Genomic DNA, 26,349 nt, shown 5'->3' with positions numbered 1-26,349 from the left:
AGACACCACACTAGACTCAAAATGGGGGGAAGGGATTATATATATTATAATGACTGTATAAATAAATATTATAACACATCATATACAATCTTAACTATCTCTTTTATGATAAAGCAGTATTTACAATGGATCAAATATCTTCTTCCTCCAAATAAAAGTCCAGGAGGGAAGAAGGAAGAGATCCTTTCCACTCTCAGAGCAGCAGTGTCTCTAGGGCAGCAGACTCTCTTCCATGCAACAGCTGTAGTTGGACCTCTGCCAGTACCCATGAGGGGGGTCTCCAAGCCCCTCTCGGCCCTTCGACTCCAAGCGAAGGTCTTTCTCTTCCGTGGACTGTGTAGCAGGGACAAGGCTTGCCTCACCACATCATATCAGGGGATTCACCCTGATATCTGACTCAGGGGATTCACCCCTGAGTCAGAATGTCTCGGGCAGCTTTCAGTTGAAGGCCTTTGCCTCAAGAGTTCTATCAGAGCTCTTGTGCTCTGTCTCAGAGCAGTGGGGTGGCTAAGCCCTCCTCTGCATTCCTTAAGCTGTCCTGGTCCAGCTCCGGTACGCCTTGAGCTTCTCAACTCCTCTCTTCAGTGCTGTAGCACTCCAAGACTCTTCTCAAGTAAGAGTCCATCATCCTCCTCCTCTCTAGGAGGTCTCAGAGGGGTTTGGGGAGTTTGTTTCAGTTCTTACCCAAACTCTCTCTCTCTCTGTAGAGCTTAGTTCTCTCTCTGCTGCTGGCTCTCTCTCTCAGACAACTCTGTGTCTTCCTTGGCTGCATGCTGTCTCTGCTGCTTCTCTCTTATGTCTTGGCTTTCAGCCACAATCTCTGGCCAGTGCTGTTTTTGCTGCTGCTCTGTCTGCTGCTCACAGTGGAGGAGAAAAACTCTCAGCTTCTCAACTACAGATACTTAGCGCAGTCTAGCACTGTTCCAAGTCCCTGCAGCCCCCCAACTGGGCCCCCCAGCCCCCAGTGGTGCTCCTGGCCCCTTCTCCTCGTGGCCTCAGAACATGGTCACTTTTTCAACAACAACAACTACTATCACTACCCTTCTTTTCCAGTCTGAGTGATATGTTTATATTTTGCAGAAGAGCTCATTGGCTCAAACCCAAGGGTAACCACCCCCTGGGGTGTTACCATTTTATAACTTCAGGGGGAAAACTTTTTTCCCCCACCACAATATTATGTATATATACTATAATATATAACATCCTGTCTGTATTTCCTCCCCAATTATTCCAGTTAAGGTACTAAGTCCATTCCTTTTCTCCCAATCGTGTTTTAAATATGGTTCATTTTTGTGCATGACAACAATGGTCAGGTTTAAATTAGATGCCTCTTCCAGACATAACGGAATATCCGATATAAGCCTGAGACCATGACCAGTCTAAGGTAATGGCTTGAGCCAGAGTTATTATACTTATGAGAGTTCCATTTGCTAGTGTCAAGTAAACTTGAGGGTTGTTTGTTCTACTGTTTGTGACGTCCATGTTTCTTTCGGTGCCTTCTTTACTTGTGAATAGTGAATCCGGGTAGATTTTTCTTCCATTTTTATTGCTGTGAAGGTTGTCAGAAGGACTTGGTATGGTCCTTTCCACTTCTTATCTAGTGGTTGGCCTGAAAAAGTTTTTACATACACCTACTCTCCAGGGGAAATGTCATGTAAGGGCTGGTCTATTCCCCTTGAGTGAGTACTCATTACCTGTCTGTTAATTTCTGACAATTGCTTACCCAATGTGATCAAATATTCCCATATATATCCTTCCTCAACTTGTATGATGTCTTCTCCTTGATAATAATTCCCACAGGGTCTCCCATATAACATTTCAAAAGGGCTTAGCCCTTCTTTAGTTTTATGTTTGACCCTTATTCGCAATAAGGTTAGAGGTAAAGCTTGGTACCAATGCAAATTTACTTCTTGACGGATTTTTGGCAATTGTTGTTTTATCAAATGATTAATTTTTTCCACTTGATGACTTGCCTGTGGTCAATATGGAGTGTGTAACTGCCAATCAATTTGCAGAATGCTGCTAATCTTTTGTGTCATACTAGCTACAAAATGTGGTCCTTGAGATGATGTCAGGTACTCAGAACCTGGGGATAATTTCATTAAGTAGTACCTTGACAACCTCTTGAGCCTTATTGCTTAGTATCGGGAAAACCTCTGGCCAGTTTGAGAACATATCTGTTAGGACCAATAGGTATCGGTACCCCTATTTCCTAGGTAGTTTTGAAAAATCAATCTACCAGGGTTGCCCTGGGAGGTTACCCTTGCCAGTTGTCTCTAGCTCTATTTTATTGGTGGCCCTGGAGACTCCAGAAGCCACGGCATGGCCGTGGCCGGCCCCTGGACGCAGCCGTGGCCGGCCCCCACCCTGGCCCCGGCGGGAGAAGGGAGAGAGGGAGCCTTGCCGGCGGGTACTGCGCCCTCACGGGAGAGGAGAGAGGAGCTTCAGAGCACACAGAAGTTTGCCGTTCTGGTTTGGGGGAGGGGAAGGGTGTCGGGCGGGTCAGGGGGGTCCTCGGACTGGCGGGGGGGTGGACAGGGCAACCCTATATGAAATGTCACAGGTGAGCAGGGTGCCTGAAGATATGTGGTAACACAGTGTGGGGAGGATAAGGTCAGGGTGGATAGTGGGTTCTTTTGGAGTGATGGGGGACTCGGCCAGGCTGGAGCCTTGAAAGGTACCCAAGTCTCGGGTAGGTACGAGGGCCGTAATGGTTTGTTTGTTTGTTTTTGGCTCACCTGCGGCTACTGCCCAGGTTTGGTATGTTCTGGATATATTTATTGCATCCTGAAAGGGTGGTCAGGACAAAGGGATGTTCCTGGGTATTTCCTTGGGCTTGAATATAGATAGGTGGCAGAAAAGTAGGAAGTGAAAGACTTACCCTAATCATTTTAATGGGAATGAAGCCTGTGTACCTCTATGCGGTTGCGAGCTACGCTGGCAATGGTACATACCTTTGGTAGGGTCTCCCATGCCAGACAGGTCAAAACCGTAGGGCCAGATACAATACATCCTTGGGCAGGATGAGCTCGTTAGCCTTCTGGCAGTCATCCTGGGAGAAGGACAACTCTAATTCCAAACCCGGGCAGATGGAGCTCGCTTAGCTCTGTAAGGCCATCCATCTAAAAGAAGGTCACTCTAATCAAACCTACATCCTGAGGACCTCGCTGTCACTGTCCAAGCTTGCTCGGCCCTGGCAGATGAACCTCAGGATTAAAGGGTGGGTTCAGTTCTGCGCATACTGTGTCTCACCTAAAAAATCCATTGCACAGGCTCGAAGGCCTTACCCACATTTGAAAAGCCCTGTAGTGACAGGCGAGAGTCGAAACGGCAGGTGAAAGGTGCACTGGAAGCCGCAGACCCAACCCTGCATGCAGGCAGTTCAGGATGTCGGTTGTTAGAGACTGACCGGAGATGACAGTCTCTTTGGGCAGCACCCTGAAGGACCAAGCAACCTTTTCAAGGAGAGCACTGCTTGCTCCACTCGGAGAGGGGTCTAGAAAAGGTAGCCTAACCAAAACTCATCTCTGTGGAAGAGCAAGAATCAGAATGGGAATGGTTCCAGGCGTGGAAAAAGATATACAGCAATTGAAAGGACTTTATTATATGGACTTTAGAGTTATTATGTGGTTTTAAATACGTGCATTGTATGATTCCCCTATAGTTGTAATACCCAGGCACGTCCAGGCGTGCCACGAGTTGTCTACTCCCTGCTTCCCCACTCCTCCCTCTGATTGGCTGAGAAAGCTGCAGTGAGGAGAGAGCTACCATTCATCCTTTCCTCTCCCGGTTCCTCCCCAGTTCCTCCCTCTTCCCCTGAGTCCCTATCCCCATTCGTTCCCCTGCTGTCTGTCTTGTGCTCCACCCCATTTTCTGGTGCATTCCATGCCAGAGCTTATATAAACCTTGCACACCCTCATTAAACAGCCATTGCACCTCAAACCTCACTCGAACCCCCTTGTGCAGTGCCGCGGTCCTTTCCCCCTCCTCCACCAGTCTGTGGCACATCTCCCCCTTCAACCGGTTGGTTAACCGCGGCCAGCGGGCATCTTCTATTAATGTGGTCATACAAAGATCAAAAGACAAAGGCATACACCTGCCTCCAAAGGTGTACTCAGATTAGCATGCTGGAACATCAGAACCATGCTTGATTCTGCGGATAGTGGATGTCCTGAGTGTCGCTCTGCCCTAATTGCCCACAAACTATCACGTCTCAACATCGACATAGCTGCTTTTAGCGAAGTTTGCCTCCACGAGGAAGGCAGCCTTAGAGAACATGGTGCCGGTTACACACTCTTTTGGTTAGGTAAACCCAGAACCGAAAGGCATCTCTCAGGAGTTGGCTTCATGATTAAAAACTCCATTGTTCTAAATTCGAAAATCTGCTGACAGGTCATTCTGACCGCATTATCTCCCTACGCCTTCCACTAAACAACAAGCAACATGTTGTCCTCTTTAGTATATATGCCCCAACTCTCCAAGCTGACCCTGCTGAAAAAGATAAATTTTACACCGACCTGCACTGCCTTACTCAAAAGGTGCCCGCAGATGATAAGATCATTATACTTGGTGATTTCAACACCAGAATAGGAAAGAATTTTGAAGTCTGGAAAGGAATATTAGGCAAGCATGGTGTTGGAAACTGCAACGATAATGGTCGACTTCTGCTAGAACTCTGTGCGGAGCAACAACTCACCATCACTAATACCATCTTCCAGCAGAAAAATAGTCTGAAGACAACCTGGATGCATCCCAGATCCAAACATTGGCACCTCATCGATTATATCTTGGTGGGACGGAGAGATGTCTGCGATGTCCACCATACCCGTGTGATGCCCAGTGTGGAATGCCAAACAGACCATCGACTGGTGCACTGTAAACTTAACTTTAAACTTAAGTTCAAACCTAAAAGGGGCAGTATCCCAAGGAGGAGACTCCAAGTTAACAATCTCCAATCAGCCACAGTGAGAGACAGATTCCCGGCAAATCTTCAAACCAGGCTCGAAAACCATTCCATAGATTCTATGGATGCCTCTCCTGAAACACTTTGGCACCATATTAAATACAGCATCCTGCAGTCCTCTGAAGAATCCTTAGGGTTCTCCTTCAAGAAGAATAAGAACTGCTTTGATGAAAACAATCAAGAGATCCAGGAATTGTTGAGGAAGAAGACAACCGCTCACCAAGCACACCTTGCACTGCCATCCTGTCATGTAAGAAAACCAGCCTTTTGTCTTGCATGCAGCAAACTCCAACAGAAACTCCGTGACATCCAGAAAAAGTGGATCAACCTAGCTGAAAAAACTCAATTATGCGCAGATTTGGGAGATCACAGAGGATTCTATGAGGCCCTGAAAACAGCATAGGGGCCTACATACCAAGTCAAAGACCTCTACTCAGCCCAGATGGTCAAACGCTTCTGATAGATAAAACCTCCATTCTGAATCGATGGTCTGAACACTTTCAGACTCTTTTCAGTACCAACTATGTAGTCCAAGATTCAGCTATTCAGTCCATCACAGAACAACTGGTGAAGTATGAATTGGATACTGCCCCCACTTTAGGAGAAACCCCTAAGGCCATACAGCAGGTGAAAATTGGCAAGGCAGCTGGGGTTGACGGAATTCCACCTGAAGTCTGGAAACATGGGGACCATGCAATCCATGCTAAATTTCACGAGTTTGTGGTGTGCTGTTGGGAAGTAGGCGAACTACCATCAGACCTTTGTGATGCAGTCATCATCACTTTGTATAAGAAGAAAGGAATTAAATCAGACTGTTCAAATTACCGTGGTATTACTCTGCTCTCCATTGCTGGCAAAATCCTGGCAAGAATACTCTCGAGCAGACTAATACCTGCTATAGCAGAAGGAATTCTACCTGAAAGCCAGTGTGGTTTCAGAGCCAACAGGAGCACCACAGACATGGTATTTGTTCTCAGACAACTGCAAGAGAAGTGTAGGGAACAGAACAAAGGTCTCCATATAACCTTTTTTGACCTCACCAAGGCTTTTGATACTGTGAGCAGAAAAGGTCTATGGCAGATTTTGGAACTCTTAGGTTGTCCCCCCAAGTTCCTTAAAATGATCATCTCACTCCATGAGGATCAGCATGGCAATGCACTTTCTGAGCCCTTTCTAATAACTAATAGTGTGAAAAAAGGCTGCATTCTTGCACCAACCCTATTCACAGTTTTTCAGCAGGATGCTCCAAAGGGCCATGGCAGACCTCGATGATCAGGACGGTATCTACATCTGATATCATACTGATGGAAGCCCATTCAACCTAAGGTGACTGAAGACCCACACTAAGACCCTAGACCATCTGGTTCGGGAGCTGCTTTATGCTGATGACACTGCCCTTGTCACCCACACAGAAGCAGCTCCCCCCCAGAATGGGGCTGTTTCCCCCCCTGGGCTTTGGGGGGTGAGAGCAGAGTAGGTGCTGAGGTGCTGGATGTCTCTTGACCGATGGGGCTGAAAGGGACAAGGAGGTGTCAAACAAGTGGCAAAACCAAATAAATGAATGGTGTGTATCAGGTCCTCCCTGCTGTGCCTTACTCCATCCTTCCCCTGGTTGCAGCTTTTCTGCTAAAGCCCTGTAAGATGCTTTGCCTGGGCCCCTGATCCCATGGCCCCCAGGATAAGGGAGTATCCAGACCCTCCTTGGCAGCTGCGCTGTGACTGAAAGACCCACACAAGGGGGTCTCTGCCACCCCATGTCACCCAAAGAGCTGCAGTCGGGGCCAGTAGGGGTCCCAGGACCCCTCAAACCCTCTCCCAGTTGCCCCCTTCCCCTCGAGGACGCCCCCAAACTCTCTCCCAGTCCCTTCCCAGACCCCCGACGATTCCCCAAAACCCCTCACAGTCGCCCCAATCTCCCCAACCTCCCTCCCAACCCCTCAAGCTCCCCCAAACCCCTTCCTGGTTACCTCCATGACCCCCAACCCCTTCTCAACCTCCCCATTCCTCCCCAAACCCCCTCACAGAGGTAATGCTGCGAGAAACAGCGACCACGCAGCTATGGGCCGCTACATGTAGCCCTTTGAGTCACAAAAAAGCAGCTTTGCTAATCGACAGGTCATCTGTTACTTTAAAAAGTGCTTTTTTGTTGCCAGGGGGAATGGATGCAGATTTGGGGGGGCGAGTCAGATGTTTACCCCTCACGATTTCAAAACACTGTTTCCTTTAATAATGACCGATATGCAGTACACAATGTGGGGATCGAGGCAGAATCAATTAGCAAAGAAACAAGCGATTGCAAATTCGGCTGCAGAAACACGTAACCCTTTGCAAACCGTTACTGCAGATGCTTTGATGAGGCAAGGTAAACAAGTCTCTGACACGGTGCAAGCCCGGAGGACGTGCCGCGCTGGGTTGCAGCAAATAACAGACAGCAGTGCACACCTCCAATTCTATTCCGGACACAAACACGCAGAGAATGCCCTTTACCCATATTAAACAGCAAAAATGGGAGGCAAAACCAAACATATCAAACATTTTTAACAGCAGAACAGACGTCTCTGCCTCACAATAACCCTTAAAAAACACTCAAACCTGTTTAGCAAGTATTCCTAAACTGACGTCGCCGAAGCAGAGACATCATAGCCATCAACAGTCCAGGCATTAACTCTGTTTCCATTAGTCCCACGGAAATCACTCATTCTGTAGAGCAGAGGCTGCTTCAGTCAGAGGGAGAATCAGTTAACAGAAGATTTTTCCTAAAAGCTACTCTTTTGGCAGCTAAATCCACAGGTAACCCGAGAAAGAAATAGCCCTATATGAATGAAACAATGGCTACTGCATTTACAGCCATTAGTGGAGGAACAACTAAATACAGCCTCTCTTGTTAGCAAGAAAGCCCTTCACAAAACTATCCATCTCTCGAGTCTGGGGGAAAATGGATTTTCGTGGTTTTTACTCCTGTCTCAGAGTGGGGGAAGAGTAAAACTTTCAAAAACCCGGATGTTACAATTTTCTAGTGTGATATATAAATAATTGTGATTCGTGAAACAAATGGGTGATTATATCAAAATAAAACAAACAGATTGCAAAACTTAAATACACCCCCATAAAGAAATAAAACAGACCCTCACAAGGTCAAGAGGTCTAAAACCTCCCTACTATCCTAAGAATAAAATATAGTAGAACTTTAAATCTTTAGGCACCTGTTCGTCCAAGGATGCATGAATTATGACTGGTTGTAGAGATAACCCTTTAGCTTTAGCTGTAAGAAAACCCATATATTAAATACTGAGCAAAAACCTGTAGAATGTATATGTATATGATATAATTAATATGCATGATTCATCATGGCTAGGCTTCGCGAACGAAGATCTGGGAAGGCTCTATCCACATATGAGAAATAAAATAATCTGGTTTTATTATAAGTAAAGTTATGTAAGTAGGAAACGGGGTGTTGGGACTTCCTTCTTACCTCCCATTTAATTTTATTTCAGGCGTCTCGCGAAGATTGTAAGGTGAAAGGCCCCGTCAGGGCTGTACACCAAGGGAATATTGCGGCCGAGGTAGGATACAATATCAGCCACGTGTCTTTTTGTACAGGGGGGACCCCCTGTACATGTACAGAGGGGTACGTCACCAATCAATCAAACTGTACAGGGGGTATGCCCTGATCCAATTAGGTGGGACCAATCAAGTGAGGAGCCAATCAGGTGGGAGGGTGACACCCACCCGCCAGTTTGAAAAGTACCCTTTTAAGGTAAAATACTTGTTACCTGCTGAATATTCAAGATATTGGGTAACTGAAGAGTATAAGAAAGACACGGGCTCGGGGAGGGGCGTGCTTTTCCAGGCGGGCGGTTTGGGACTGCACCCAGCGCTGCAAATAAAGGATCCTTTTCTGTAAGTTTCCTTGTCCTGCGAAAGTTTTTTGCCGTTTCTATAAATTGATAAAAGAGAATTTTCTCACAATTTGGGGGCTCGTCCGGGATCCAACGCCCGGCAGCCTTGGGCTGGGGGGCCAACATCCAGGGAGGCGCGCGCCCCGCCCAGCTTGGCGGCCCGAGGACGAGACCCCCCGGTCCAGGGCGGCTGCGGAAAAGGACCCAGGAAATACGGCTGCAGAACAAGGAAAACAGAAGAGCCGGCCGGCATATAGGGTTAAAAAGACCGCGGCAACACACGAATCACAAGAACCCGGTAAGGGGGTCATTTAAACCTAAGGGGGTGGATTGGAGTCCCTCGGAGGGGCAAGTTGGGGTCCCTTGGCTGAGGGGGACTAATTGGGTTTCGGGAGAGTGCGTGAGAGTGACTGAGACGTGCCTAAAGGCGCGAAGCGAGAGGGAGTCTTTCTAACTGCGTTTCCACGTCTCTCGCGAGAGGACTGGCCAGTGAAGAGACGAAGTGATTGGTGAGACGTGAGACTGAGAACTCCCGGGGGAGAAAACAAAGTGGGGGGGATAAAAATTGAAAAAAGATTAGTTTGGGGTAACTCGTAGTAGGGGTTTGATACGTTTTCAGCAGAACCGGAGCGAGAGAGGCGTGCTGTGTTGTGTAAGTCCCAGGTGGGAGAGCTATATTGTAGCTGCTTTTGTTTGAGGAGGTGCCTGCCTGCTCCGGAGGGGCAGGGCGGCGTGCGCTCCGGTGGAGGGGCAGAGCGGCGTGCTGTGTATGTCCCCGAGCGTTGCGGTCTTTGTTTGGAGGGGTGACACGTGCTCGGAGGAGACCCGAGCGTTGCGGTCTTTGTTTGGAGGGGTGACACGTGCTCGGAGGAGACCCGAGCGTTGCGGTCTTTGTTTGGAGGGGTGACACGTGCTCGGAGGAGACCCGAGCGTTGCGGCCTTTGGGGACCGGAGAGGCGTGCTGTGCTGTGTGAGTCCCGGGTGGGAGAGCGATATCGTAGCTGCTTTTGTTTGAGGAGGTGCCTGCCTGCTCCGGAGGGACGGGGGCGGCGTGCGCTCCGGTGGAGGGGCAGAGCGGTGTGCTGTGTGTGTCCCTGAGCGTGCGGCCTTTGTTTGGAGGGGTGGCACGTGCTCGGAGGAGACGGGGGTGAAGCGTGGTCTGGCAGGGGCCAGAGAGGCGTGCTGTGCTGTGTGTGTCCCAGGTGAAGACTGAGACAGTGATATTGTCCCTATCTTTGTTTAAAGGGGTTCTCCCCCGGCCAACCCCTGGGCGGGGCATTCCCGCAGGGGTCCTCCCCCGGCCAACCCCTGGGCGGGGCATTCCCGCAGGGGTCCTCCCCCGGCCAACCCCTGGGCGGGGCATTCCCGCAGGGGTCCTCCCCCGGCCAACCCCTGGGCGGGGCATTCCCGCAGGGGTCCTCCCCCGGCCAACCCCTGGGCGGGGCATTCCCGCAGGGGTCCTCCCCCGGCCAACCCCTAGGTAGGAATCCCTGCAGATTTTTCCGCTACCTCTGGGATAAGTATTTCCTTTCCCAAGTTTCAAGTTTGGTATTTCTTGTTTAGTTTTGGCAAAGTGTGTATAATCCTATCAATTAATTACAATGGGAGTTACGGGAAGTAAAACAACTGTAAAGGAGAGGGGAAAGAAAAAATCAGAAAAAATACCTAATATTCCCCAAGACTCCCCCTTAGGCAAAATGTTAGAGACATGGGACGAAGCCAGGTGGACTCGGAGAAAAAATAAGGCAACTATGATACAATATTGCATATATGAATGGACAAAAGAACCAATAAAATCAGACTACCTTATCTGGCCCCAATTTGGCTCTTTTGACAACTGGATTTGTCAAGCCCTTAATACCTATGTCAATAAAAAGGAACCATGGAACCAAGAAGAAAGCGCTTATGCGGCATGTTGGTTAAAACCCATGAAACTCTTTCCAGTTACTGTAAACAGTAAAACAAACAAAAACGAGAAAAAGAAAAAAGGCCCAAATTGGGATCCAATAGAAGAGTGTTTAAATAACCCCCCTCCATACAACCCAGACAGAAACCAAGCTAATGGAGCACAAGATCTAAACAGAACTCCTCCTCCTCCTTCTTCTCCTCCTCCCCCTCCCCCTCCCCCTCCTCCCCCTCCTCTCCCTCCTCCCCCTCCTAGCCCTCCTCCTAGTCCCCCTCAAACACGAAGGAGGAGAAAAGAACAGGAGTCAGAAACACCAGGAAAACTCTATCCCCTCAGAGAAGTTCCCATGTACGGAGCACAAGGAGGGGTAGGATATGTAAACGCTCCCCTTACCAGTACAGAAGTCAGGGAATTCCGAAAGGAAATGAAAAAGTTACTAGAGGACCCACTAGGATTAGCAGAACAATTGGACCAGTTTTTAGGCCCAAATGTATTCATGTGGGACGAAATGCAATCTATAATTAAGAGTTTATTCACTGTAGAAGAAAGAGAAATGATTCAAACTGCAGGAATCCGGGTATGGAACAGAGAACACCCCCAAGGAGTAAATGGTCAAAATGGGGAACAGAAAATACCCGTAGCTCGCCCGAATTGGGATCAGAACACAGATGAAGGGAGGCAAAATATGATTGATTATCGTAGTTATATCATTAAAGGGATTAAAGAGGCGGTCCCTCGAGGGCAGAACTCAGCCAAAGCCTTTGATGATCGACAAAAGAAAGATGAATCACCGTCAGAATGGTTAGAAAGACTAAAAAGAAATATACAACAATATTCAGGGGTACAACTAGACTCTCGAACAGGACAAGAACTATTAAAGGTCTGTTTTGTAACACATTCTTGGCCTGATATTAAGAAGAAATTAGAAAAGATAGAGGATTGGAACGAGAAAGGATTGAACGACTTATTAAAAGAAGCCCAAAAGGTGTATGTACGAAGAGATGAGGAAAGACAGAAAAATAAAATTGAAATAATGATGGCTACAATTAAAGAGATGAATAAACAAACAACAGAACAAAAAGAAGAAGAAGAACCCCAGAAAGGATATAGCCATGGACCCAGAAACCAAAGGAAACAGAGGACTCAATATGTCAACAAATTCACTAAGCGGCCAGACAGGAAGGAGACAGAAGGAAGAACCCCAAATACGCAAGGTAGAAGACAAATGTGTTGCTACTACTGTGGGGAAGAAGGCCATATACAAAAAGAATGCAATAAGAAGCGGAAAGACATCCGAGTCTACCAATTACAAGAAGACTTAGAATAGGAAAGTCAGGGGTTCTTTCTCCTGGGGTCAGAAGAAAGAAAAGAACCCTTGATAAATTTAAAGATAGGACCCCAGGAGAAAGACACTACCTTTTTAGTAGATTCAGGAGCCCAAAGAACTTGCATAATTCAACCTCCACCAGGAGTAAAGATTTCTAAACGCACAGTTACAGTAATGGGAGCAAAAGGAGAAACGTTCGAAGTACCCATAGCCCCAGCTGTAACCATAAAAGGAAATGGGAAAATAATTGAAGCAGATTTACTAATTACATCACAAGCTGGAGTAAATCTACTAGGAAGGGACCTAATGGGCATTCTAGGGGTGGGAATAGTACCCCAAGGGGAAGAGGTGACAGTCAAACTTTTTGTGTTGCGTGAAGACTTAGGGATAAATCCCCAAGTCTGGGCTGAAGATGGGAACCGAGGGAGACTGGAAATACCGCCCTTCAAAGTAGAATTGTATTCCAATATACCCATTCGCATTAGACAATACCCCATTCCCCTAGAAGGGAAAAAGGGTCTTCTACCAGTAATAGAGAAATTAATTCGTGACAACCTATTAGAACCCTGTATGTCACCATACAATACCCCCATCTTACCGGTGAGGAAAAGTGATGGAACTTACCGATTAGTCCAAGACTTGAGAGAAATCAACAAAATAGTTAGAGTACGTCATCCAGTTGTTCCAAACCCCTATACCATAATGAGTAGAATATCCCCCGAGTATGAGTGGTTCTCAGTAGTTGACTTGAAAGATGCATTTTGGACCTGTCCATTAGATGAAAATTCTCGAGACATCTTTGCCTTTGAATGGGAAAATCCAGAAACAGGAAGAAAACAACAACTAAGGTGGACAGTACTTCCACAGGGGTTTTCAGAAGCACCCAACTTATTTGGACAAGCCCTAGAAACTGTGATGAGCAAGTTTGATACACAAGAAGGAACCGTCATCATACAATATGTAGACGATTTACTAGTGGCCGGAAAAACACAAAAAGAAGTAGAGAAGGAAACAGTAAAACTGTTAAATTTCTTGGGGGAACAGGGATTGAGAGTATCAAAGAATAAACTTCAATTCGTGGAAAAAGAAGTAAAGTACTTAGGACACATTATAAAGAATGGAGGACGTAAGCTAACCCCAGAAAGAATAAAGGGAATTTTAGACCTCCCTCTCCCAAGAACAAAGAAAGAGATCAGACAATTTTTAGGATTAGTAGGATTCTGCAGACTATGGATTCTAGATTATAGCAGTAAAACAAAATTCCTGTACGAAAAGTTGACAAATGACACAGCACCCGAAAAAGCCTACCAAGCAGAATACTCCCCAGAAGAGGTGAAGGAATTTAAAAAATTGAAAGAAATTTTAACCCAAGCCCCAGTGTTATCTTTGCCCGATCTAAAGAAACCCTTCGATCTTTACGTAAATGCCTCAGAAGGGACTGCCAAGGGGGTGGTCACCCAGGACTGGGGGGGGGTCAGAAAGCCGGTGGGTTTTCCTATCAAAAATATTAGACCCAGTAATCAGAGGATGGCCCGCCTGTGTCCAGGCGGTGGCTGCTACAGCCATACTGGTGGAGGAAGCAAGAAAATTAACATTTGGAGGAAAGATTAAAGTACACACTCCACATGCAGTAAGAGCAGTCTTAAGTCAGAAATCTGGAAGGTGGATGACAGATTCTCGAATTCTAAAATATGAAACTATATTAATGGAAAAAGACGACTTAAGCCTGACAACTAACTCATGTGTAGATCCATCTCAATTTTTGTATGGACAAGGGAATACCGAGAATGATATAACTGCACACAATTGCTTAGACATTATTGATTACCAAACAAAGATCAGAGAAGACTTATTAGACATCCCTATAGAGGGAGGAATACATTTGTTTACAGATGGATCATCAAAAATCATAGAAGGGAAACGAAAAAGTGGTTATGCAGTAGTTGATGGAGAAGATCTCACAGTGGTGGAGTCAGGGACTCTGCCAAAGGACTGGTCTGCTCAAGCGTGTGAAGTTTATGCAGTGGTCAGTGCCCTACGCATAATTGGCAGTGGGATGGGAACCATATATACTGATTCTAGATATACCTGGGGGGTTGCACATATATTTGGGAAAATCTGGCATGAGAGGGGAATGGTAACCTCCCAGGGGAAAGGTTTAAGTCATCGTGAACTTCTAGAAACCTTGCTAGAAGAAATCCAAAAACCACAAGAGATTGCCATTGTACATGTGAAGGGGCACCAAAGGGGAAAAGATATGATCTGTCAGGGAAACGCTCGAGCTGACCAGGCTGCCCAAGAGGCCGCTCTCAGCCTCAGGACACCTGAAGCAAAAATTATGGCCCTGATACCAGCTCCAAAAAAAGTATCCCAGCCAGTGTTTACTGAAGTTGAACAACAAAAACTGATTGAAATGGGAGCCAAGAAAGACGAGGAGGGAAAGTGGTTTCTCTCAGATGGGAGACAGATACTATCAGAAGCAGTTACACGAGAAGTACTAAAGGAACTCCATAACAGCACACACTGGGGCACCCAAGCCTTAGTAGAAACATTTTTGAGAGCTTACGGGCACCTGGGGGTGTATACTGTTGCTAAACAAATAACAAGCCAGTGCATGATCTGTCAGAAAGTAAACAAAAGGGTACAAAGAGCTCGCTCCCTTGGAGGGCGAGAACTTGCAACTAGACCCTTTCAGAGAATGCAAGTAGATTTCACCGAATTTCCTCCTGTACAAAGATGGAAATACTTATTGGTAATTGTAGATCACTTAACCCATTGGGTAGAAGCATTTCCAGTCTTAAAAGCCACGACCCAAAGTGTAGTTAAAACATTATTAGAGCAAGTGGTTCCCAGATTTGGACTACCCGAAACCATAGATTCGGACCGGGGATCACATTTCACTTCAAAAATTTTAAAATTAACGTGCGAGGCTCTACAGGTCTCGTGGCAACATCATACCCCGTGGCACCCCCAGAGTTCGGGGAGAGTGGAACGAATGAACCAAACTCTGAAACGAACCATAACCAAAATCACCCTGGAAACAGGGTTGCCATGGACAAAATGTTTACCTTTAGCACTCTTCCGGATCAGGACAGCCCCCAGAAGAGACCTAAATATATCTCCCTATGAGATGTTATTTGGGCTGCCTTATCCATCGTGCCATAAAACCCACCAAAGTCCAACTCTGGAACTAGGCGAAAAATACCTCAGAGAATATGTCACAACAATAGCCAAGAGGTTAGACGACCTCAGGCAACAGGGACTACTTCCCCAAACTGTTAAACTAGAGATGAAAATACACAACATTTCAGTGGGAGATTGGGTTTTGATAAAAACATGGAAAGAAGAGCCCCTCAAAGCAGAATGGGAGGGGCCATACCAAGTGGTATTAACCACTGAAACAGCAATACGAACTATAGAGAAGGGGTGGACCCATAGTACAAGAGTCAAAGGGCCTATAACACCCCCTTCCTCCACTCCCGAGTGGAAATGCCAAGGAGAGTACCCAAAACTGAAAATAACCCGGAAGTAAAATTTTGTTTTTACAGTCTCCAGGAGAGGACAACAGCCAAGGAACACCACTCCCAACAAACGAAATCAGAGACCCAGCACGAAGGAGTGACTACCGCTACTAAGACCCATAGTTCTTAGAGAACGACTGCGCATTAGGAAATAGATAACCAACCAACAAAATTTTTTTTTGTGCTATTAAGTGCCAAGCTATACTCGAGCGCAAAGACAGAGCAATAGAGAGCAATAGAGGGCAAGACCAGATTAGCCTCTATACTTGCCACAAGAAGATCTTCCCATCCTGCTGTCGGCTGCAATCCGATAGGCATGGACAGTGGAGGTATATGCTATACTGGACCTCTGCTTATCTTAGCTGCGCTCCTGCTAGTGGTTGTTGCCAATGACCACTGCCAAAAATGTTACCAAAAGGCATACTATGAAACAGGTGCGGTAACCATCTTTATGGCACATGAGTATGTGAACGAAGTTTGTTATGACAAGGAAAAATTAGAAACCTGTGTGATAGGCAACAGACGCTATGGGATAGCACAAAACTTAGGACCAGAAGGGACACGACTAGGACGAAGTTGTCCCGTAAAAGAAACATGGATTTGCTGGGATATCACTAGTGAATGGGGGGCCCCTGAAATAATAATAGAAGAAATCATTAAAAATACTGAGAGAAAACAATCCAAGAACCACCCGCTGTCACAGTTAAGCAGCCTATATTCTGAACTGACAGGGGAGATAGATGGAAATTTTGAGCTCCCGGCAATGGGACAAAATCTATTTGTTGATCTAGCAGAAAAAATTGCAAAAGGGTTAAGAGTAAGTCGATGTTGGGTATGCGGAGGGCCTTTAATGGCAGAAGAATGGCCCTGGAGAGGTTTTAGTCTGGATACCCAAGAAATACTCAAAGGAAATTACACATTTTCTCATAATAAAGTGAATAGGCCAGAAGGATGGATATTAAGCTCCACAGTAATAGGGAGAGATTGTATACGGAGAACAGGACCACATTTTGCGTACCCAGTCGGAGAAACCCCTTGCAAGCGAACCCTAAAAACCAACTCCACTCACAGTGGGTATTTCCCACAAGCCCCAACTAACTATTGGTCAGAAAAAAAGAGCCCCAACTGTGAGTGGGATGCGAACAAAAAACTATATCAATGTAATAAAACCAAAGTAAACCCTTTTTCCGGAATAACGGAAATATCAATATTTTGGGAAAATGCTGATAGCCTGTCCAAACATTTTTGGAAAGCACCAAATGGACTTTTTTGGATTTGTGGAAAAAGGGCATATACAGTCCTACCAGAAAATTGGAGCGGTTGTTGTACCATAGGAATAATTTTGCCTGGATTTTTCCTATTGCCCTTAGAGAGTGGAGATGAATTGGGAGTCCCGTTATATGACTCCCTTAACCGAAAAAAAAGAGAAGTAAAAGGGAGAACACCTTACATTGGGATCAAAGAACACTCAATAGGGGGAACCCAAAAATGGGGGGAGGAAGAATGGCCTCCTGAGAGAATTATTGAGTATTATGGACCAGCCACATGGGCACAAGATGGTACATGGGGTTACCGTACACCCATTTATATGCTCAACCGAATTATACGACTCCAAGCTGTAGTAGAAATAGTTATAAATCAAACCGCAAAGGGATTGGAACTAATAGCTGAACAACAGCGCCAAAGTAGAGCAGCCATATACCAAAACAGATTGGCCCTAGACTACCTTTTGGCAGAGGAAGGAGGAGTCTGTGGGAAATTCAACACCTCAGACTGCTGCTTACAAATTGATGATAACTATGAAGCTGTCATGGAAATAGCCTCCAACATCCGAAAAATCACCCATGTCCCTGTTCAAAAATGGAACTCCATAGTTGATGGAGAATGGTGGGCTAAATTCTTTGGGGGGGTATGGTGGAAAAAAGTGGGATTCTTTTTATTATGTGCTGTCTCTGGACTGTTGTTCATACCCTGTCTAATCCCATGTTTTATGAGATTAATTTCTAGTGTTGTCCAAGGGATGCAATTAACTGCCATGCCAATGGACCCGAAAACCACTACAGCTAGAGACCCAGAAATCCAGAAAATCATGATCTTGCGACCAACCCCCAGACAGACGAAAGGCATGGAGAAAGCACGGAAAGCACTGCTGGAGTGGGAACTTGCCAAGCAAACGAAAGAGATGAATAAGGCACAAGATATACTAACTGAGTGGGAACGAACACGGAAAACCTAAAGACAATCAACAAAACAAGAGACTTATAATAAAACCATGAATAAAGACAAAAAGGGGGGATTATGAGAAATAAAATAATCTGGTTTTATTATAAGTAAAGTTATGTAAGTAGGAAACGGGGTGTTGGGACTTCCTTCTTACCTCCCATTTAATTTTATTTCAGGCGTCTCGCGAAGATTGTAAGGTGAAAGGCCCCGTCAGGGCTGTACACCAAGGGAATATTGCGGCCGAGGTAGGATACAATATCAGCCACGTGTCTTTTTGTACAGGGGGGACCCCCTGTACATGTACAGAGGGGTACGTCACCAATCAATCAAACTGTACAGGGGGTATGCCCTGATCCAATTAGGTGGGACCAATCAAGTGAGGAGCCAATCAGGTGGGAGGGTGACACCCACCCGCCAGTTTGAAAAGTACCCTTTTAAGGTAAAATACTTGTTACCTGCTGAATATTCAAGATATTGGGTAACTGAAGAGTATAAGAAAGACACGGGCTCGGGGAGGGGCGTGCTTTTCCAGGCGGGCGGTTTGGGACTGCACCCAGCGCTGCAAATAAAGGATCCTTTTCTGTAAGTTTCCTTGTCCTGCGAAAGTTTTTTGCCGTTTCTATAAATTGATAAAAGAGAATTTTCTCACACACATTTGCTACAGGCACGCTGGTGGCTTATGAGGCCAATATGAGACAGACATATCCGATTGCAAAAGGCACAGCAGAAAGACTCCTTAGATGATGTATTCTGCAATACGTGGTTCTTTCTGCGTTGCCTTTTTTCCTCGAGAGAGATCCTGCGTGTAAATATGCATGAAGTAGCTAAGATAAATACTAAATGTACCCTGTAGTAGGTGTGCAGATTTGGGAAACTGGTCCCATTTCTGTCACCCAGCTGGCTGCTTGCTTTTACCATATAATAAACTATTATTCGAAACTTATAGAAACTCGAGACTTTGTTTATCACACTAGGTTAAAGAAAAAGGTAAAAAAACCCCTCTTGCAAAACCTCTGCCTTTGCAAGAGAAGAGATAAGATATTACTCCTTAAGTAATAGCAGTCATTTGTTGCTTGGCAACTGGATGGAGACAGATCCTATCCCGAGGTAGAAAAAAGAAAAACTTTCCTACTTACTTTTTGTAAAGTTTTCCTGCCTACAGGATGTGGGGGAGGGAAATGTTCTTTGTTATCTAAAACCCTTAAAGTTGCTTTTTGAGTTTATCTCCACAAGACCAGAACACTGGACGCCTGCCTGAGCAAGCAATGACAAGCTCCTTTCAGTGAAAATGAAGAAAATTGTTTTCTGATTCCTGTGACATCCAGGATTGAGAACTCTCAAAACAAAGGACCGTGCTGAACAGTGAGGTCGGGTGAAGCAACAACGAGATTGGAGACTGTGGAGCGGGAAAAAACCAGACTTTTTACCTTATAAGGAATGTTTTTCTCTTTGTGTTTGGTTATAAAATGGCTACGACCCCCAGTAAACTTGTCTCAGTTTCTCCCCACGCTAGGTCCGTGTCCTTAATGTCTTGCAGGTTCCCAGGTGTATTCATTGTTCCTGCAGAAACTCCTGGACTTTTTGCAAATGTTTTTTAGATTGTGATCTTTTGATTTGCTGGGATTGTGCTCGGGTTTGGATCCACTCTGCTACTTAGACCCGTCTGTTCCTGCAGTTGCCCAGAACCAGCTGCTGTAATCCGACAACAGTTTTGCTTCTGAGCAGTTCTGGCCTTTGTATTTGTTTTGGAAGAACAATTCCAGAAGGAGCGGAGGATGCCAGAGCAGGAGATGCATCTCCCGGGTGTTCAGGCTTCCCTGGAGTCAGATACCATTCATCCAGAAGCTGAGCTGTCACCCCATGTGCTCCCCTGCTGAGGGAGCGTTCCCCTCTCTGGATGCCCCTGTCCATCCCAGGACAGTCTGTCTGGCTGTCCCTGAAGTGTCCTGAGTTGGGAATTGCTATTTTTTTATGGACTTGTTCCTGGGGCTGGGAGAGCTCCCTGCCAGCCTCCCCTGGGAGCCGTATCCCAGAGAGAGAGGGTGGCTGTACCCTTCCTCAGCTGCACCACAAGAGCCCGACTTGCACTGTTCCTGTATTCTGTGAGATGGGTTTTAATTCCTGTTGTGAAGCAACAGCTTTTCTCTGGGCTTTGCTAAGCGAGGTCTCTGCTGACAGGAGGAACAGCTTGAGTTCCCTCTGCTCGTGGTATTGTCAGAGATGGATGGAGGTGGGTCATGGTCACACTGCTTTTGATGTTGAAGAATGCTGAGCCCAGCCTGACACGTCAATCCCAAAACCCAACATCTCAGTCCAATTATCAATTGAAATAAATTATTTATTTTCCCTATACTAATTGATTTGATTTGCCAAAATTAATTCTGTGGGACAGAGTCACATAAAGGCTCAATTCCAGCTCCACAATCCTTCAGACATGAATGCCTGACCTCGTCTGGGGCTGGGTTTGGATCCAGCTGCTCCCAGGATCCTCTGGGTAGTTTGGAAAGCCTGTCAGTCCTGCCTGCACCCCGTGATCCAACAGGAGGGGCTCTCTGATAACCCTTGTCCAAAGCTCCTGTTCTCCTCATGACACTTGGTCACTTTGTACGTTGTATGGAACAGGCGTATTCCGATGGGCTGAGTGTCCCTCAGGGTGTGTCACAGAGGTGGTAACCTTTCCCACCTGCAGCTGATGTTCAGGTCAGCAGGAGTGTGGGTGCCTCAATTTTTCTGTTTCTCGGAGACCAACCATGTTAACCATAATCTGTCTTTACAGAAACAGGTTTTGGGGATGGATCCTACTGAGGGTTTCAAAAGAACATGGGAGATGCTCACAGGCTGCTCCTCACCCAGGGTGGGTGACGGGTACTGAGGGAGCTGGGGTGCTCGGGGGGTGAGGGAATGGGAGTACCAGGGATGCTGGGAATGCACAGGGTGCATCCGAGGTCCTGGGGTGCTGGGGAATGCACAGCATGGAGTGCCACCTGGGGTGCTGCTCCCAGGTGCTACTGGCTGAGTCCTCAGGATAAAACTGGGGACAGCTCCTCCTCTGGGAACAAGCTGTGAAATGACTCCCATCCCACTGATCCTGTGGGCTCTTGGGTCCACCTCACATCCCTGGGAAGTTTTTGCTTGCAGGCAGCCCCACTTTTCATTTTGACTTTCTGCTTTCTGTGCACTGCACCCACACACTGGGGTGCCCTGGGGTGTGCTGGGAGGCAGGGAAAGTAGTGGGGTCCTTAAAAAAGATGCCCCTGGGGAGAAATGGGGTAGAGGAGCTTATACAGTTGTGCCAAGGAAGCGGGGAAGGTCCTGGGAAAGGAGTGGTGGCATAAAGACGAGAGACCTGTGGGGGCCTTTGCAGGGAGGAGATGGGTCTGACCATTGTATGGGGAACCCAGGCTCTGGCCCCAGAAGTTCAGGTTCAAGCAGGGAGCAGGTGGAGCTGCTCTTTTGTGGGTCACATCCACGAGGTTCTACCAACCTCTCTCCTGCAGGCTCAGCACTGTGGGACAGAGTGGCCCGGGGGGGGAGGACACTGTCCTGTCAGTGGCCCTGTCCTGGACACTGTCTCACGTCTGCCCAGGGGATGGTAGAAATCTGCCCCTGCTGAGCTGTTCCCGTGGGCCAGTCAGGGGAGCAAAGCAGCACCACCAGACTGCCAAGGTTCCAAAAGCTCCTTGAGCTCCACAACTGAAAACCCCCAGGAACTGCTCCCACCGCAAAGGTGCCAGCACAGAAAGCTGGTGCTGGTCTTGACTTGCCCTGGGCAGCCTCTCAATCTGCACCTGAAACACTGGAGCTGGTGCTTTCCTTCCCAACTAAAGTTACCAAAACACACTTTCACTCAGGAAAGAGCCCAGCTTCAAAACTGAAACCCTCCGGTGACTGTTCCCACACAAAAGATGTCAGGACAGAAAGCTAGTGCTGTCCTTCCCTCACTCTTTCTCAACAGTACCACCAACAGAAGCTCCCTGAATCTGAGTTCCCAGTTCACAAAATTTACCACATCAGCAGTTAAAACAGCTGCTTGCAGTGTGGCTGTTGGGTTGGCAATGTTGGATACTGCAGCTGTTAGTGGGGCCAAATCAGCTGGAACTTTAGAAATTCCATTTTGTGCTGCAGCAGAAATTGAATATTGTGGTACATTAGTGGTGTTTGAGTCAGGGAGTGCGGGTTCTGCACAGAGTAAATGCGCCAGTGTCCTGATTTCCTTTAGGGTTGGGGTTGATGCCTGAACTGAAGGACTGCATACTGCTATCCAGCATATGCCACCTTTGACCTTTCAGAACATAGAAACCCAGAATGTTTTTGCTGGGATCTCTAACTTCACTGTGAGTACTGGCATCTGCTTCTTGCCTGGAAGCCAGGACTGAACCTTGGTGGTTCAGCACATGGCACTGTCGTAGGGTACCTGTCGGAGGCCTTGGTCTGTGGGGGAAGAAAGACACACGACAACACACTAGGATGATGAGCCAGAGAGATGTCTGCCTGCTCAGCGCAGCAAGCAGCCTTTTATTAAGTTCTCTAACTTCTACTTTCCCACACATACAACATAAACATATTCCTACAGAAACACCCAGGAATGTAGCACCTGCACTCAGCCAAACAGCTTTAACCTTGTACTCTTTATAACTCAAGGCTATGTCCATGGGAACTATCTAATTAGCTCCACTGCTCTCATGGAAAACGGCCCAACACTTTGTAATATTCCAAACCCCTCAAGCTTCAGTTGTGGGTCTGTGACTTCACCCCACATGGCACTTACTGCAGGGATTCTCATAGAATCACAGAATATCCTGAGGTGGAAGGGACCCACAAGGGTCATCGAGTCCAAATCCTGGCTCTGCACAGGACACCCCAACAATCCCACCCTGTGTCTGAGAGCATTGTCCAAATGCTCATTGAGCTCAGACAGGCCTGGTGCTGTGGCCACTGCCCTGGGGAGCCTGTTCCAGTGCTCAACTACCCTCTGGGGGAAAAGCCCTTTCCTGATATCCAACCTCCCCTGACTCAGCTCCAGCTGTTCTCTCAAGTCCTGTCACTGGTCTGGAGAGTAAAGAGATCGATACCTGCCCCTGTGCTGCCCTTCAGATGGATGTTGAAGACCCCAATGAGGTCTGAACTCAGTCTCCTCTTCTCCAGCTGAATCCACCAAGTGCTCTGTCCTAGTTAGGACAGCTGAGATCAGTTCATCATGGTGGGTGTAACCCAAAACTGTATTCTATAGCCTTCCATGTCATTTCCCAGAAACTAGACTATTGTTGTCAATAGACTATTCGCACCCTCTGCCCATAGAGCATGGTGGGTGTAACCCAAAACTGTATTCTATAGCCTTCCATGTCATTTCCCAGAAACTAGACTATTGTTGTCAATAGACTATTCGCACCCTCTACCCATAGAGCCTGACTCCTCAGGCTATAAACCAGGTGTTAAGAGGCCTGTGAGATAGAAGGATGTTTCTGTCCTCACACCCTTTGTGAACTCCCCGCCCTGAGGAGAGTACCAAGCATTCCTGCCTGAACTGGAGGATATATAATCTTGGAGTTTTGGAACATTTTTCAACCCACTCGTGGGATCCAGAGGACGGCTGCATCTCATCGTTCTCAACCAGATTTAGACCACCACTGGACTGCGATCACCAGTTCTGGCCAGACTGCAGCAGCTCTCCCACCAGCAGGTTCTTCCCCTCTCCCTTTACTTTGGACTCAAACAGGGCCCAAGGAACACCATTTTGTTCAGGCCCCAGGGCACTGGGTTATACATTTGGGTTTTTGTGGGTTGAGACCAATTGTTTGTTTGTATTATTGTACTTACTGTATTATTTTAATAAATTGTTATTCTGACTTATAATCTCTCCTTTGAGTTGGGTTCATTCCCCCTGCTGGTTAACTTTTAAACCAGCACATTTTGGCGCCCAAACGTCGGGCAGAGAGAGAGAAGTCAGAATCACAATTTCATTTTAAGCATTTGTCTATTTGAATATAGAAACTCCCTGATCACAATGTTGTCTGATGCACTCACATGGATGTTGTATTTGAGCCTGTTCATATTTCCACAGATGGGGTATTATTTGCCTGTTTTGATGCTCTCTTTAAGACCAGGGAGAGGGATCCAAATTGTTTTATTAGTATATTATGTTTATGTCATTCTAACATCAGAAGCAATGAGTTTCATTGTAAATGTGTATTCAGTCCTGTTTGCCTGTCCTGGTTTGGGTTGCTACCTCTGGGGCCTCATTAAAAATCGTACCCAGCTTTTTGGGGGAACAGGGGTGGATGGTTTCCAGCCTCTCACCTCCTTCTTCCCCTTCAGACCTGCTACAACAGTTTTTGAAAATATTGAGTTCCCTTTTGATGTTAAGGACAGCATAATGTTATTGTTAGTGTTGCTCTGTCTGCTCTGTACTGTGTACACCATGTTTAGGGTCAGAAAAGTGCCTTTTAGGGAGGTTGTTTGGACACCTGCCCTGGGAGCAGATAATGCTGAGTGGCACGGGAAGTGGGAGGACATCAGCCAGTATTTGGAAAAGTTTTCTCCTCCAATGATCTGGAAATTCACCCCTGAACAACTGCAGGATCCTGTTAGCATGATAAGACTGGTGAAGGAAAAATGCTCTGGCAGCTCCAGAGATGGCCAGCTCACAGCAACCTGCTGGGCCCTGGCCACTGCCTACCGGGCACTACTTGACATAGTACAGCACTGTCAGGGGGAGGAGAGAAGGAGCAAATCCGCAGACACCACGTCCACCCAAACCACAGCTGAGTCAGAGGGAGAAAGAAATAAACCAACCGGCACCGTGTCCACACAAACCATCGAGGAGCCAGAAGAACAAGCAAAACCAATAGCAGTCGCCCCTGTCCAGAAAAGGAAATCAAAGACTAAATCAGTCCGTATAGCAAATGATGACGAAGAGGCAGGACCTTCACATCCACCGGAGGAGACAGAGCCAGAAATAATCACTCGGTCCCTATCCCTGGGTGAGCTACGTGAGCTCCGGAGAGAGTTCACACGACAGGCAAATGAGTCCATTCTGACCTGGCTGCTCCGAATCTGGGATGCCGCAGCTAACGATACGATCCTAGATGGGAGTGAAGCCAGACAGCTGGGATCCCTGTCTCGAGATGTAGTCATTGATCAGGGGATTGGAAGGAGGCAGGAAACTCTCAGCCTCTGGCGGCGACTGTTGTCCAGTGTGAGGGAGAGATACCTTTGCAAGGAGGACCTCCACGTACAGCAAGGACAGTGGAACACGATGGAACAAGGTATCCGGTGCTTAAGGGAGTTAGCTGTACTGGAGATAATCTTTTCAGAGGATGAAAGATTCCCTAAGAGTCCAGATGCCGTACAGTGCACCTCCCAAATGTGGTTAAAGTTTGCACGACTCGGGCCAGAAATGTATTCCCGCTACTTAGCAACGCTGCAATGGAGGGAGGGAGAGGACAAGGTGGGAGCATTGGTTAGCAAACTCAGGATTTATGAAGACACTGTCACCGCCCCATTACGAGCCCACGTCTCATCTGTGGAAACCAAACTGGCTGAACACGTCCGAAGCCTGGAAGAGAAAATTGAAGAGGGACACCAGAAGCTAAGAGAAGAGATTAAGGAAGGGATTTTCCATATCTCGCCAGGACAAACAAGAGTCTCTGCTATCAGGAGCCAGCGCCCCCCAGCTAAGGAGAGAAGGTACACTCCACGTGGCGATCTATGGTTTTACCTCCGTGAGCACGGAGAAGATATGAGGAAGTGGGATGGGAAACCCACCTCTTCCTTAGCAGCCCGGGTACGTGAACTGAAAAGAGGAACAAATACCATAAAGAACTCTTCAAGGGTGAACGTTGCTCCAGTCTCTCGTGGGCAAGACTCCAGACGGTACAGGAATGATGATATGTCTGATCCTCTTGAAGGGACCTCCAGGTCATACCCACAAGAAGAGCACAATGAGTACCATGACCAGGACTAGGGGTGCCCTGCCTCTAGCCAGGTAGAGGAGAGGGACAATCGAGTCTATTGGACTGTGTGGATTCGGTGGCCTGGTACATCAGAGCCACAAAGATATAAGGCTTTAGTGGACACTGGTGCACAATGTACATTAATGCCATCAAGATACGTAGGGGCAGAATCCATCTCCATTTCTGGGGTGACAGGGGGATCCCAACAGCTGACTGTACTGGAAGCTGAAGTGAGCCTGACTGGGAAGGAATGGCACAGACACCCCATCGTGACTGGTCCAGAGGCCCCGTGTATCCTTGGCATAGATTACCTGAGGAGTGGGTATTTCAAAGACCCAAAAGGACTTCGTTGGGCTTTTGGCATAGCTGCTGTGGAGACGGAGGAAATTAGACAGTTGAACACCTTGCCTGGTCTCTCAGAGGACCCCTCTGCTGTGGGACTGCTGAAGGTTGAAGAACAATTGGTACCGATAGCCACAGCAACAGTGCACCGTCGGCAATACCGCACCGACCGAGACTCTGTGACCCCTATACATAGAATGATCCGTGAACTGGAGA

The sequence above is a fragment of the Manacus candei genome, unplaced genomic scaffold (assembly GCF_025592945.1).
Source record: "Manacus candei isolate 608988 ecotype Guabito, Panama unplaced genomic scaffold, ASM2559294v1 h1tg000143l, whole genome shotgun sequence".
Taxonomy (NCBI): Eukaryota; Metazoa; Chordata; class Aves; order Passeriformes; family Pipridae; genus Manacus; species Manacus candei.
Note: the sequence above shows the minus strand (reverse complement) of the source record.